The sequence below is a fragment of the Mirounga leonina genome, unplaced genomic scaffold, assembly GCF_011800145.1.
Source record: "Mirounga leonina isolate KUSES-001 unplaced genomic scaffold, KU_Mleo_1.0 Mir_129, whole genome shotgun sequence".
NCBI classification, from domain to species: Eukaryota; Metazoa; Chordata; class Mammalia; order Carnivora; family Phocidae; genus Mirounga; species Mirounga leonina.
This window is the reverse complement of record NW_023270323.1, coordinates 38,178,576-38,195,323: the sequence shown is the minus strand read 5'-3', so window position 1 is coordinate 38,195,323 and position 16,748 is coordinate 38,178,576. Positions and strand designations below refer to the sequence as shown.

At 37.6% G+C, this 16,748-nt stretch overlaps 1 pseudogene; it reads left to right on the top strand.

Annotated features, from left to right (window-relative positions):
* Nucleotides 1-2,714: 2,714 nt before the first annotated feature.
* On the top strand, nt 2,715-7,253 carry LOC118010881 (annotated as a pseudogene).
* The last annotated feature ends 9,495 nt before the right edge of the window (nt 7,254-16,748 follow it).

Sequence of the window (16,748 nt, the reverse complement as noted above, 5' to 3'; positions counted from 1 at the left end):
ACATGTTAAATGAAATAAATCAGAGAAAGACAAATATTGTATGATATCACTTATACATGGAATTATAAAGCCAAACTCAGAAATATAAAGTAGAATGGCGGTTGCCAGGGACTGGTGGTGGGGGTAAATGGGAAGATGTTGGTCACAGTGTACAAATTTCCAGTTATAAGATGAGTAAGTTCTGGGGGTCTAATGCACAGCATGGTGACTAGTATATTAATAATACTATTTTGTATACTTAAAAGTTAATAAGAAAGTAGAACTTAAATATTTTCACCAAAACTTTTGTACAAAAAAGATAATTATGTGAGGTGATAGATGTGTTAACTTTATTTTGGTAATCATTTTGCAATATATATGTGTATCAAATTATCACATTGTATACCTTAAACTTACACAAGGTTATATGTGTGTATATTATTATATATCTCAATTAAGCTGGAAAATTGTATACATGCATTTATATGTGCCAATTTTATAAATATATATTTAAGACTGCATAAGATAAAGATAGAACACAAACCATAAAATGTTAATGGTGAGTTAGGATGTAGGATATAGGAAGGTACATCTTTATTTGAATTTTTCTACATAAATGTTTCATAATCAGAAAAAACTTATAAAATACAAAAGAAATTTTGTATTCCTTTTGAGTCAGACTTGAACTGAATTTTCAGCTATATACTAGGTGATCTTAGTCAAATTACTTTATATCTCTGACTTTTAATTTTTTCACCTGAAAAAGTAGATCACATATATATAAAGCATGTAGCATATATTAGAATCTCAATAAATATTAGTTACACTTTTAGAAAGACATAAATTTGGGATTGCATGGAAAAGGCTGAGAGACTGGGAAACTGGCAAATGATCATTGTAAAAGCTTTGAAAGTTGAAGAGAGATAGCTCAGAGATTTTTTGTACATAGCGGGAGGGAGAAGAGAATGGCAGAGAGATGGAGAGTGAGAGAGGAAACAGAAGGGAGTGGGGTTGGGGAGAAAAAGGGACAGAGAGAGAGAGAGGAAGAAGGAGGGAGAGAGACTGTTGCAGAGATATTTCTGTGAATGGTGGATTATGGGTGCTTTTCCTAGCCAGGTTCTGGGGACTGTAAAATACTTTCAGTTAGGAGTTGAGAGACAGACCTAGTATGCAGGAAGAAACACTGCGGTTTCTTTTCTGAACATAGGAGCTGAAAGAAAAACCCACTTTTAGAGGAAAACAGGCAAGGAGGCCCTGGGGATTAGGGGCCAGGGCCAAAGTGGGAGCTCAACACAGCAGGAAGCTCAGATTGCAAGTGTCCATGCCTGATGAACAAGGTGTACCTAGCGAGGAAGTTCATGGGCTGCACCCCAGATCCTACCCTGTGGGTTTGTTCCCTGAGAGTCCCACATTGCAGCAAAGCTCCTCCAACATAGCACAGAGTTGCAGCAGAAACATTTAGGGAAGTAAAGGAGAAGGAAGAGAGAAAATAAGAAACGAATACCAAAGAGATGAAGTGAGAAAAGGATTTGGCTCTCACAGTGGGTCTTCAGAGCAGAGGAATCCTCCACCTTGCTGCTGAGCAGGTCACCAGGGAATCTTCCAGAGGCAAAAGAGCCCACTCACCAGACACCAGAGAGGCAAGGTGGGGCATCAGTAGCAGTTGGGCAAACAGTTCCTCAAATATCCCTTGCTCTTCTCACCTCCAAGCACCACAAAAGGTGTACCTTCACACCAGAAGCATTTTCCAAATGCTCCTTCTCTGTCTCTTCCCCACATTCCTACCCCCACCTTATAGCCCACTAAGCACAAAGGGGCTCATGCATCTACTTGCACACATGTCAGCTCTTTTGGCTGACTCCTTATTTACAACCCTACCTTTGAGCATTGATGTCCCTATATCTGGGCTGTGACTCCTAGAGTCCTATGTTGAAACCTATGTGGCAGTCATGGCTCTGCAATGGCATTGCCTGTGTGCTGGTCAGTCTCATGCACTGAACTGTGGTGAGCAATTTGAGGACAGAGATGTTGTCTCATGGCCATTGTTCCTACATTCCTAGCACAGCATCCAGCACACAAATGTGGCTGGGCTTTTCTTACAGTCACTTTTCAGTATGCCTCCTGTATAGAATGTATGTATGGAATTTTCTTCCTCCATACATTCCAGCATCACCACACCCAAGATAGCTCCTTTAGTTTAAGACCCAACTTCTGGCACACAAGACAAAGTGATCTCAAGAATCCTGGAGTGAGAAGCAAAGAGGCACTGCAGGCAACAGAGACCTGCACACAATGGGGATGATGGACTCCGGCTATGGCAACAGACAGGACCACGACTGCAAAACAATGGCATAATTTCAACCTCTCTCACCTTCTGACCATTCTCCCATTTTGTTTAACATTTCCTGCAATAATGTAAAGTATTTGCCAAAGACTGGGCAGAGGTGAGTGTAGGAAATCAGTCTACCAGTCTCCAATCTGACTTCTCATTATTGCTCTCCATACAATCTTAAACCTAAATCTATAGTCTCTCTTTTCTTGGCAATCAGTCAGCAACTCATTCTTGGTAGAACTGAAGACATGATGCCCTTGTGAATAAGGAAATCAGAATGACACTACTTACTTTATTTATTGAGCACTCACTCTAAGCCATGCCCTATGTTATATGCTTTACATACATTGCACTTAGTCCTCAAAGAAACCTTTGAAATGAACATTATTGTCCAATTTTGCACATGAAGAAGCTAATGAAGGTTGAGTCATTTTCCCAAGGTAATACACTTAAAAAGTGTTATAGTCAGAATTTGAGACAAGTCTTTCTGTCCTGTCCAAACTGTACTGCCAACAATTACAGATATAAAGGACTGAGTAGAAATCATTCAGCAGAAGTTGAGTTAGGAAAGACCCCAATCTCAAATTCTAAGTTCAACTATGATGGTAAATGACTTATCTAAAAGACCAGGGATTGGGTTGGACTACTGATAAATATGCAGCCTTTAAGAAACTTAGGCTGTAGTGGTAGCAATCACAGACCTCAAAAACATGTTGGAAGTTGACCCCAATTAACACCACTGGGCATACTCAGTTTAGCTGTAATATCATGTAACTTCTACAACATCCTTAAAGCTCCAGGTTCTGTTTTCCAGGGTCATTGATGACAGTTTTGTTTTCAAAACAAACAGCTAGAGTGGGATAAGGATTCCCAGTGGATATTTAGTCTCTAGCAGTGTCTATGACCCACATTTTAAGCCTTAGAAAGAAACACAGTCCACTTGCCAAAAGGTCTGTCCATCATGTTGGTTTAGACAAAGATAAACCAAATTAGGTATAACCAAGAAAGTGAGGAAAATTGCTGAGTGGAGGAAAATTCCAGACCATTAAAAAGGCATCAAGACAAATCTACTTTTTTAGGGGTTTAAGAGTGCCGGGGTAACTGGATTAACTAACATTTGTGCTCAGATTTGAACCTTTGGTGGAAGAAAAGCTTATAGCTTAATTTTGCAAGACCCAGCATGGAACCTTTGTTGGCCAGTAGGGAGATGGGGTATGAGAAAATTGGATTAGAGCTTCTGATGTAAGGGCTTGAGCAATCAAGAAAAAATGCAGTTAAAAGCAGTTGTACCAGACAAGTCTTTCTTCTGTGTGATGTTTCTTTCTTTTTTTTTTTTTTAAGATTTTATTTATTTATTTGACAGAGAGAGAGACAGCGAGAGAGGGAACACAAGCAGGGGGAGTGGGAGAGGGAGAATCAGGCCTCCCGCCGAGCAGGGAACCCGATGCGGGGCTCAATCCCAGGACCCTGAGATCATGAGCCGAGCCAAAGGCAGTCGCTTAACCGACTGAGCCACCCAGGTGCCCCTGTGTGATGTTTTAATTCCAGAAAATATCACAAGCTGGATAACCAAACCATCACTGATCTGTTCCATCCAGCAAGTGGCTGAACCTGAAAAGCTTTTGTGCTGGTAACTGTAAGGAATAAATCCTTTTTAAAGGCAATAGTTTTAAGCTCTTATTATTTCCCCTTCTTTTAGACAAAAAGGAGCAGCCATGTCCTAAAAGAATGCTCCACCTTTTCTTGCTATTGATGTTCCTACCTCTATCCTTTATCTCACTACCCATTTCAGTCAGCAACCACCTTCCCTTTTCCCACCCCAAAGCTATACATGAACTGGTCTCAAGGGTGATGCCCTTCCCAATATTCTCATAACCCCTATCATTTAACTCACTGCAATATATTAAAATTGTTTATATGTCTTCCCATATGAGAATGTAAGCTCTGTCTTATCCATTTTTGTTTGTCAGTATCTAGCACAGTGTCACACACATGGCAAGTTCTCAAGAAAGGTTTATTGAATGAATTCACAAATGGATGGATGGATGGATGGATGGATGGATGGATAAATGAATAAATGATTGACCTACAGGATCCTTGAAGCCTTGCTCTAGGAAGACATGCCTGGATGATCTTTCAGAACATTCCAGCTCCTTCTGTTTCCTTCTGATGAGTTACTTAACACCATTGACACTTAGATTTCTTATTTACAAAATGAAAGCAGTGTTACCATTTCATTAGGTTGTTGTGAAGTTCAAAGTAAGTAACTCATGCTGGGTGCTGATCCACGAACCAGACACTGTTCCTCATCACTCTCTTTATATTTAATCTGCCTTCTGCTGACAGAAGGTGTCCAAGATTGCGCTAGGACGGTAGCAGCCATCGATAACGAGGTAAAATGATAATGTGGCTCCAAAAGCTCAGGAGTTTGAGTGTTCGGAGGATTTTTTTTTTACTGGGGCAGGAGAAGAACTATATCAACTCTCAATTCAGCTTATTTTACAATAGAAACCTTGTAAATTAGAGTATTTAAGAATAGTACCAAAACTTCCACTTCCCACAAATTAAAGATAAATATTATGAAGAACTTCCCTGGCTTATGACACCTAAAAATGCTGGATAAAAGATGTTAAAATGCTTAAATGAGCTGTCAGGAAAATAATAGAAATCTTCAGAGTCTGAAAATATGAGAAAACACAAATTTTCAGAGGTAACCACCCTGAAGCAATGGGACCCTCCGTCCATTTACTTATTCCTGGTGGCCTAGAGTCTTCATTTTAATGGAAATCAAAGAGGGATAAAGATGCAATGCCTGGGACCTGAACAGGATGAACACAGAAAAAAATCCCTAAATAGGCCAGGACCTAATAGTTGACATCTTTAATGAGAGGGTAAACCAAAAGAAGAAAATCTAGCCCACAAAAGAAAATAGTAAAGAAATTTTTTATCTCTTTACTTGACTCTGAGTAGAGTCTAAAATTCTTATTCACAAGTGGTTCTCATGAGGGTTTAAAGCCAGAATTTAGAATTCACACTAGGTATGTGATCCCCAAATACCTAACCTTAGAATTTAATTTAAAGTGACTCAAGATTAGTAATGCCTTCCTAGGTAAATATGCATCCTTAAACCAAGCCTCCAAATATTTCCTCAGGTAATTATAAACTCGCTGAAATATAAAAATACAAAACACAAGAGGAAACAAATCATTTGAATGAGAATAAGTAGAAATAACAAACAACAGGATTATAGTTACAAAAATGGCTGATACTGGAATTATAAATAAAGAAATATAAAGTAGGTTTGATATACTTATTTTTACAAAAAGAATATTTGAGGTATAAGGTACAATAACAATGAAATATGATCAGGTAGATTTGAAAAAAGAACCAAATAGAACTTCCAGGTTAAAAAAAAAAAACACACACATAATAAATGAAACTAAAAACTCAGTAGATGGATATAGCATTAGATACAATGAAAGAGAGAATTAATGAACTGGAAGGAAGAACTGAAGAGTTATTCAATGTGCAGAAGAGAGAAAAAGAAACTGAAAAAAAATTAAATGGAAGTTAAGACATGGGGAGGAGATGGTAGCAGTAGATATTTGAATCATGCTGTTACCCATGCATGGGGGTTTTTCTGAGAGGCTCCTGATCAGAGGTGCCAATGAAATATATAAGCCACTACACAAGTTGTTCTGGATGTTCCCAATGGATGAATAACATGTTTGAAAATGGACTTAGTGGTCTCTGAAGACTCTGGGCTCTCAAATTACACAGTTGGGCTTTGATTGATTAATCTTGGAAGCTTAAGTGAAAATAAGAAGAATAATGGAACATTTTATTCTCTGGAACATATGGATTTCAAGGGTACCAAGAAGAGACCCAAATTAGGCCTGGAACTTAAAAATGAAACATAGGTGCTCATTTCAATGCCTATACCTCCAGAAAGTAGACCATATATTTGCCAAAGAACTCTTTAAAGATTTGTCAACAGCTTTAGAAATTCTTGATGATATAATAAAAAACAGTACATTGGGAGAAACAGAGTCAATGCCAGGAAGTTGTTTTTTATTATCTACATGCCACAACTTATCAGAATACTGAACTTGGATGGACAGTTTGGGGACTAATGGAAAATATCAAACCTAAAAATCATAAAGACTTAGTGAACTATGTAACCACATAGTATAGGGCCAACAAGAGTCCCTACTGTAACTGGAGGAGTTTCCTATGATTAATAGCTTGAGTTAGCAAGGTTTCATTTTTGTGACTTTTTGTCCACACACAAAGGAGAAATACCAACTTTGCCTCATTGAAAATTCACAGGAAGTAAGAATTGAATGAAAAATGACAAGGTGGCTTTGGCACACCTTGCAAGAGCTGTTGAAACTGTTGGTTAGGTGCATCCATATACAATCTCTCGTGGTTGTAAACACACTGATTGACAACCAGGATTGCCATTTCAGAGGAGAAATAAATTTATCTAGCAAGCCGGCCAAGCTCATTTGTCATGGTAACCTCTGTCCTAGCTTCCAGTCTTTCATATTTCCTACACAGATGTAGGATTGTGGGGAATCTATACGAGTTGTGAATCAGCCATCGTTGCAGACACGTTATATATTGTTCAAAAATAATAGATATGACTGTAGATACATATCACTGAAAATAAAGTTGCACAAGCCAAAAGTCTTCTAAAAACAAACATGTTGTTGCAACTCTATGGTTCAAGTCCAAATTATGATGATATTGGTAGGTAAATGTTATGCTATATTAGAAGAATTCCCATCCCCTGAGCTTGAAGCTGACCTCAATGCAAGGGTCAAGCAAAAGAAGAAAATCTGGACTCAACACTGCAGATGCTGAGATAGTTCAAGAAGTGTGCACCAAATATATTTAGGATAAGGGCCCAGCTATTGCTGCCATTGGTTTCACTGAGTAAGATTTTTTTTTTTTAAAGATTTTTATTTATTTATTTGACAGAGAGAGGTAGAGGCACAGCGAGAGAGGGAACACAAGCAGGGGGAGTAGGAAAGAGAGAAGCAGGCTTCCCACCGAGCAGGGAGCCCGATGCGGGGCTCGATCCCAGGACCCTGAGATCATGACCAGAGCTGAAGCCAGTCGCTTAACCAACTGAGCCACCCAGGCGCCCCACTGAGTAAGATTTTAACTAGATTTGTAGTAACATATGCTGGCTTGTGATTAAAATGCTCTTAATCGAAATATTTTGAATATATTTAGTTATAAAACTACCAGAGATATGCAAGTTTTAAGCTATTAAATCTTAAAGAAAAAATAAAAATGAACAAGTATATTTGAGAAAGAAGACATGGAGACTATAATTAAGGTATCTAACTTAAATCAGAGTACAAGAAAGAGAGAAAATGTAGAAGCAATATTCAAAGAGATCTTGACAAAGAGTTATTATGAATGTACAAAAGACAGAAATCCTCAAATTTAAAAGACCCAATGAATCCCAAGCAGAATAAATAAAAAGAAATAAAAGGCAGATAGATAGATACATTGTAATGATACTGAAGAACACGGAAGGAAGGAAGGAAGGAAGGAAGGAAGGAAGGAAGGAAGGAAAGAAAGAAAGAGAAAGAAAGAAAAAGAAAGAAAGAAACAGAAAGAAAGAAACGAAAGAAAGAAAGAAAGAAAGAAAGAGAAAAGAAAGAGAGAGAGAAAGAAAGATGAAATATGAGAGACTATGGACTACAGGAAACAAACTGAGGGTTTCAGAGGGGAGGGGTGTGGGGGGATGGGTTAGCCTGGTGATGGGTATTAAGGAAGGCATGTATTGCTTGGAGCACTGGGTGTTATATGCAAACAATGAATCATGAAACACTACATCAAAAACTAATGATGTACTGTATGGTGACTAACATAACATAATAAAATAAAAATAATAATAATAAAAAAGAAAGAAAATAAATTAAAAAAAGAAAGAAAGAGAAAGAAAATCTTAAAAGCAGCTAGGAAAAAAAAGACTACTGGCAAAGGCAAAGGAGCAAATTAGATTGACATCTGATTTCCAAACAGGCACAATGAAAAATCTGAATATAATGGAATTTTTTTAAGCAGAAAGGAAACAACCATTAAGAATGACATGACCATAGAAACTATCAAGAACAAGAATAAAATTAAGGCAATATTCAGAAAATAAAAATTGAGACACCCTATTTTAGATGTACTCAAGAAAGAGATATGAGCCACAGGGAAGTCTGAGATGCAGGAAGAAATGATGAACCAAGAAAATGTTAAATAAGTGTGTGAATCTAAAACATTGTAATTTGAGAGTTTAATAACTAGAAGAACTAAAGTATTAGATAATTATAGCAAATACTCATAAGTTCGGAAGGGATCATCAAAATTAAAGCATTTTTTTTAAAGATTTTATTTATTCATTTATTTGAGAGAGTGAGAGAGAGAGAGCACATGAGAGGGGGGAGGGTCAGAGGGAGAAGCAGACTCCCTGCCGAGCAGGGAGCCCGATGCAGGACTCGATCCCGGGACTCCAGGATCATGACCTGAGCCGAAGGCAGTTGCTTAACCAACTGAGCCACCCAGGCGCCCTAAAATTAAAGCATTTTAAGTTGTTTATATCACGAGAAAAGAATAAATGAATGAATTAACTTTAGACTTGCTAAATTAAAATGCATTCTATAATTTCTAGGGAATTATTTAAAAATAAAAATAGAGATATAATTTCCAATTAGTTGAGGGGAAAATTAAATGAAGAAAAAAAAACCAAACTTAATCCAAAATAAAGTAATAAAAAAAGAGAAAAAGACATATAAAAAGATAAATAGAAAATACAACATAAATGGCAAAATGAATACAAATACACCAGTAATCACAATAAATGTAAATGCATAAACTCTTTAGTTAAAAGTCAAAGACTGTCAGACTGGATAAAGAAACAAATCCAGAAGGGGGAGGAAAAGATGGCGGAGGAGTAGGGGACCCTATTCCAACAGGTCCCCAGAACTGAGCTGGATATCTACCAGACCACTCTGAACACCCATGAAATCAGCCTGAGATGTAAGAATATATATCTGGATCTCTACAAACAGAATATCACAGGCGGTTGGTTTTGAGGTGCAAAGTGCAGAGCCGTGATTCCGTGGGCAGATATCAGAAGATAAATGGAAGGGGGAGAGAGCCCAGCCATCAGGATCCTACATCACCAGTGAGTGATAGCCTCCCACGCTGGGGACAGGGCACAGACTCGCAGACCAGTAGCGGTGGGGGAAAGACTTTAGGGCAGCCCCCTGGACTGAAACCGGAGCAGCGGAGCCTGCATGTGAACTGGGGGTGGCTGGTGGATTTAGAAGCACAAAGAGCAGAGACGTGCCCCGACATGGAGGCAAGGACTGGGAGTGCTGCTGAGGGGTGCACAACCGAGGACGCTGCAGTTTATAGCAGCACAGACAGAAATGGAGATAGTGTGGTCTGGAGAGCTCACTGAAGAACAGACTGCGATCCCTGCTCTGAGGCACAGGGTTGGAAATGATCTCTTCTGCTCTGACTCTCAGAAGAGACACAGAAAGCCACAAGGAAAGCCACCAGAGAACAAAAGCCCACGAAAATCAGTTTTCACTGAGCCCATCACCTGCCACAGGGGCAGGGCAACTCTGCCCAAACAAAGTTACCTGAGTAACAGCATGGCAGGACCCTCCCCCAGAAAACAGGCTGGGAGAACAAGAGGCCGGCAACCCTAAGGTCCCCATAAAACAAGTGCATCTTGCTTGGGTTGTGGTCAGTAATTTGGACTCTGTACATTCCCTCAACCACCCCTCAACAGAATGACTAGGAGGAGGAACCCCCAAAATAAGAAAGATTCAGAGACTGTGACTTATGCCACAGATTTACAAGTGGAAACAGATATAACCAAGATGGCAGAGATGGAATTCAGGGTAGCAATTGTGAAGACAATAGCTAGAATGGAGAAATTGATTAATGGCAACATAGAGTCTCTAAGGGCAGAAATGAAAGCTGAACTGGCAGAATTTAAAAAATGCTATCAGTGAGATCCAATCAAATCTAGATAATCTAACAGCTAGGGTAAGTGAGGCAGAAGAAGGAATTAGTGATCTAGAAGACCAATTAATAGACAAGAAGGAAAAAGAGGACGCCAGGGAAAAACAACTCAGAATCCATGAAAATAGAATCAGAGAAATAAATGACACCATGAAACATTCCAGTGTCAGAATTATTGGGATCCCTGAGCGGGTGGAGAGAGAGAGAGGACTAGAAGATATATTTGAGCAAATTGTAGCTGAGAACGTCCCTAATCTGGGGAATGAAACAAACATTCATGTCCTAGAGGCAGAGAGGACCCCTCCCAAGATCAAGGAAAACAGGCCAACGCCCTGGCATGTAATAGTAAAACTTGCAAATCTTAGAACCAAGGAAACCATCTTAAGGGCAGTTGGGGGAAGAGATTCCTTACATACAGAGGGAGGAACATCAGACTAACATCAGATCTATCCACAGAGACCTGGCAAGCCAGAAAGGGCTGGCAAGACATATTCAGGGTACTAAACGAGAAGAAAATGCTGCCAAGAATACTTTATCCGGCAAGGCCATCATTTAGAATGGATGGAGAGATGCAGAGCTTCCAAGACTGGCAGAAACTGAAAGAATATGTGACCACTAAGCCAGCCCTGCAGGAAATATTAAGGGGGGTTCTATAAAAGGGGAAAGACCCCAAGAGTGATATACAACAGAAATTTACAGAGACAATCTATAGAAACAAGGTCTTCACAGGCAACATGGTGACAATAAATTCATATCTTTCAATAATCACTCTCAATGTGAACAGCCTAAATGCTCCCATAAAATGGCACAGGGCTTGAAATTGGATAAAAAGACAGGACCATCCATATGCTGTCTACAAGAGACTAATTTTGAACCTAAAGATACATCCAGACTGAAAGTAAACGGATGGAGATCCATCTTCCATGCCAACGGACCTCAGAAGAAAGCTGGGGTAGCAATTCTTATATCAGACAAATTAGATTTTAAGCTAAAGACTGTAGTTAGAGACACAGAAGGACACTATATCATTCTTAAAGGGTCTATCCAACAAGATCTAACAATTGTAAATATCTATGCCCCCAACATGGGAGCAGCCATCTACATAAACCAACTGTTAACCAAAATAAAAAGTCATATTGATAACAATATGTTAATTGTAGGAGACCTCAATACTCCACTCTCAGCAATAGACAGATCATCTAAGCAGAAAATCAACAAAGAAACAAGAGCTTTGAATGACACACTGGACCAGATGGATCTCATAGATATATACAGAACATTCCACCCGAAAACAGCAGAATACTCATTCTTCTCAAGCGCACATGGAACTTTCTCCAGAATAGACCACATACTGGGTCACAAATCAGGTCTCAACTGATACCAAAAGATTAAGATTATTCCCTGCATCTTCTCAGACCATATGCTTTAAAACTGGAACTCAATCACAAGAAAATTTTGGAAGAAATTCAAACACTTGGAAGCTAAAGACCACTCTGCTCAATAATGCTTGGGTCAACCAAGAAATCAAAGATGAACTTAAACAATTCATGAGAACCAATGAGAATGAAAACACATCAGTCCAAAACTTATGGGATACTGCAAAGGCTGTCCTAAGGGGGAAATACATAGCCATCCAAGTCTCACTCAAAAAAATAGAAAAATCCAGAATTCACCAACTAACTTTACAGCTGAAAAACTAGAGAAAAAGCAACAAATGATGGATAAGCCACGCATTAGAAGTAATTAAGATTAGAGCAGAGATCAATGAATTAGAAACCAGAAACACAGTAGATCAGATCAACAAAACTAGAAGCTGGTTCTTTGAAAGAATTAATAAGATCAATAAACCACTGGCCAGACTTATCCAAAAGAAAAGAGAAAGGACCCAAATTAATAAAACTATGAATGAAAGGGGAAAGATCACGACTAACACCAAGGAAATAGAAACAATATTTAGAAATTATTATCAACAACTATATGCCAATAAATTGAGCAACCTGGAAGAAATGAATGCTTTCCTGGAAACCTATAAGCTGCCAAGACTGAAACAGGAAGAAATTGACACCCTGAAGAGGCCAATAACCAGTAACAAGATTAAGGCAGTGATCAAAAACCTCCCAAAAAACAAGAGTCCAGGGCCTGATGGATTCCCTGGGGAATTTTACCAAACATTCAAAGAAGAAATAATACCTGTCATCCTGAAGCTGTTTCAAAAAATAGAAACAGAAGGAAAGCTTCCAAACTCATTCTATGAGGCCAGCATTACCTTAATCCCCCAAACCAGACAAAGACCCCATCAAAAAGGAGAATTTCAGACCGATATCCCTGATGAATATGGATTCCAAAATCCTCAACAAAATCCTAGCTAATAGGATCCAACAATACATTAAAAGGATCATCCACCACGAACAAGTGTGATTTATCCCCGGGATGCAAGGGTGGTTCAACATTCGCAAATCAATCAGTGTGATAGAACACATTGATAAGAGGAGAAAGAAGAACCATATGGTCCTCTCAATTGATACAGAAAAAGCATTTGACAAAATACAGCATCCTTTCCTGATTAAAATTCTTCAGAGTATAGGGATAGAGGGAACATTCCTCAAGTTCATAAAATCCATCTATGAAAAACCCACAATGAATATTATCCTCAATGAAGAAAAGCTGAGAGCCTTTCCCTTAAGATCAGGAACATGACAAGGATGCCCAATCTCACCACTATTGTTCAACATAGTAATAGAAGTCCTAGCAACAGCAATCAGACAACAAAAAGAAATAAAAGGTATTCAAATTGGCAAAGAAGAAGTCAAACTCTCTCTCTTCACAGATGACATGATACTTTATGTGGAAAATCCAAAAGACTCCACCTCCAAATTACTATAACTCATACAACAATTCAGTAATGTGGCGGGATACAAAATCAATGCACAGAAATCAGTTGCTTTCTTATACACTAACAATGCAACTGTAGAAAAAGAAATCAGAGAAATGATTCCATTTACAATAGCACAAAAAACCATAAGATACCTTGGAATAAACCTAACCAAAGAGGTAAAGGATCTATACTCTAGGAACTACAGAACATTCATGAAAGAAATTGAAGAAGAAAAAAAAGAAGAAGGGAGGAAGGAAGGAAGGAAGGAAGGAAGGAAGGAAGGAAGGAAGGAAGGAAGGAAAGAAAGAAAGAAAGAAAGAAAGAAAGAAAGAAAGAAAGAAAGAAAGAAAGAAAGAAAGAAAGAAAGAAAGAAAGAAAGAAAGAAAGAAAAAGAAAGAAAGAAAGAAGGAAAGAAAGAAAGGAAGGAAGAAAGAAAGGAAGAAAGAAAGGAAGGAAGAAAGAAAGAAATTGAAGAAGATACAAAAACATGGAAAAATATTCCATGCTCATGGATCGGAAGAATAAACATTGTTTAAATGTCTATGCTACCCAGAGCAATCTATACCTTCAATGCCATCCCAATCAAAATTCCAATGACTTTTTTCAAAGTGCTAGAACAAACAATTCTAAAATTTGTATGGAATCAGAAAAGACTCCGAATCACCAAGGAAATGTTAAAAAAGAAAAACAAAGCTGGAGGCATCATGTTGCCTGATTTCAAGCTATATTACAAAGCAGTGATCACCAAGACAGCATGGTACTGGCACAAAAATAGACATATAGACCAATAGGAACAGAATAGAGAGCCCAGATATGGACCCTCAACTCTATGGTCAAATAATCTTTGACAAAGCAGGAAAAAATATGCAATGGAAAAAAGACAATCTCTTCAATAAATGGTGCTCAGAAAATTGGACAGCTATACACAGAAGAAAGAAACTTGACCATTCTCTAATACCATACACAAAGATAAACTCAAAATGAATGAAAGACCTCAATGTGAGACAGGAATCCATTAAAATCCTAGAGGAGAACATAGGCAGTAACCTCTTTGATGTGGCTCACAGCAACTTCTTTCAAGATACATCTCCAAAGGCTAGTGAAACAAAAGCAGAAATGAACTTTTGGGACTTCATCAAGATAAAAAGCTTCTGCACAGCAAAGGAAACAGTCAACAAAACAAAGAGGCAACCCACAGAATGGGAGAAGATATTTGCAAATGACACTACAGACAAAGGGCTGATTTCCAAGATCTATAAAGAGCTTCTCAAACTCAACACCCAAAAAACAAATAATCAAGTCAAAAAGTGGGCAGAAGACATGAAAAGACACTTCTCCAAAGAAGACACAAATGGCTAACAGACACATGAAAAAATGTTCATTATCATTAGCCATCAGGGAACTTCAAATCAAAACCACATTGAGATACCACCTTACACCAGTTAGAATGGCAAAAATTGACAAGACAAGAAACAACAAATGTTGGAGAGGTTGTGGAGAAAGGGGAACCCTCTTACACTGTTGGTGGGAATGCAAGTTGGTACAGCCACTTTGGAAAACATTGTGGACGTTCCTCAAAAAATTAAAAATAGAGCTACCCTATGACCCAGCAATTGCACTCCTGGGTATTTACCCCAAAGACACAGATGTAGTGAAAAGAAGGGCCATATGCACCCCAATGTTCATAGCGGCAATGTCCACAATAGCCAAACTGTGGAAAGAGCCGAGATGCCCTTCAACAGATGAATGGATAAAGAAGATGTGGTCCATATATACAATGGAATATTACTCAGCCATCAGAAAGGATGAATACCCAACTTTTACATCAACATGGATGGGACTGGAGGAGATTATGCTAAGTGAAATAAGTCAAGCAGAGAAAGTCAATTATCATGTGGTTTCACTTATTTGTGGAACATAAGGAATAGCATGGAGGACATTAGGAGAAGGGAAAAATGAAGGGGGGTGGGAATCAGAGGGGGAGATGAACCATGACAGACTATGGAATCTGAGAAAGAAACTGAGGGTTTTAGAGAGGAGGGGGTGGGGGGATGGGTTAGCCCGGTGATGTGTTCTCAGGAAGGCACATACTGCATGGAGCACTAGGTGTTATATGAAAACAATGAATCATGGATCACTACATCAAAAAACTAATGATGTATGGTGACTAACATAACATAATAAAATTAAATTAAATTAAATTAAAAATCCACCTATATGTTATTTACAAGAGACCCAACTAAAAGGGAACAAAAATGTTCAAAGTAAAAGGATGAAAGAATATTATCATGCAAATATCAAATAAAAGCTAAGTTGACTTAGATAAAATCAATTTTAAGGCACAAACCATTATTAAAGACACAGAGTTACTACATAATTTTTTAAAAATTAAACTTGATAGCAAGGTGTAGAAACTATAAAATTAATACACCTATCACCATAGTGAGAAATTTTAATATATCTTTTTTAGTAAGTGGGAGACCAGATAGACAAAAGAACCAGTAAAAATATGAACTTGAGCAATATAATTGACAGGCTTGATCTAATGGACACGTATAGAACAATACATCTAAATTTTGGTAATTGACATTATTCTCAAACATACACAGAATACATATGAAAATTGGCTATGTGTAAGACCATAAAATAAGTCTCAACAAATTTCAAAGAATCAGAATTTATACAAAACAAGTTATCTGACTAATATATAATTAGGTCAGAAACTAATAACAAAAATATAACCAAATCTCTTTTGTTTTTGAAATTTTAAAAACATGCTTCTAATAACTTTAGTCAAAGAAGAAATTATAAGGAAAAATTTTAAATACCTAAAATGAAAAGATAATGAAACATGTATGATATAGGCACAGCAATACTTAGAGGGAGATTTGGAAACTTATATGTTTTTCTTAAAAAAAAAAAAACAACAGACTGAAAAGTTAACAAGTATGTAACCTAGGAATGTAGTAATAGAACAACAGAAAGTATGTAAAGTAGAAAGCAAGAAGTAGTAAATATACAAGCTTAAATTAATGAAATAAAAAACCCCAGAATATTATCAAAGCAAAAGTTGGCTACTTCCAAACAGTAATAAATCAACAAAACTCTGACTAAACTGAGAAGATAAAAAAAGAAAAGGAATGAATTAGCAATGTTTGAAAAAATTAAGTGAACATTATTACTGATGCAGAATAGATTGACAGGATAACAGTGAGTATTAATAACAACTAAATTTAAAAACATAGATAACATGAACAAATCTAAAGGAAAAAAAACAAAAACAAAAGCAACTCCAGAAGATATAGATAACCTAAATAATCCTACATTTATTAAAGAAATAAATAATTTTAAATCTCTCCACAAAGTCAAAATCAGTCCTCAAACATTTTACTTGAGCATTCTAGAAACATTCAAAGAACAGATAATGCCCATCTTGCACAAACTCAGAGAACGAGAAGGAAGGAAGGAAGGTAGGAAGGAAGGAAGGAAGGAAGGAAGGAAGGAAGGAAGGAAGGAAGG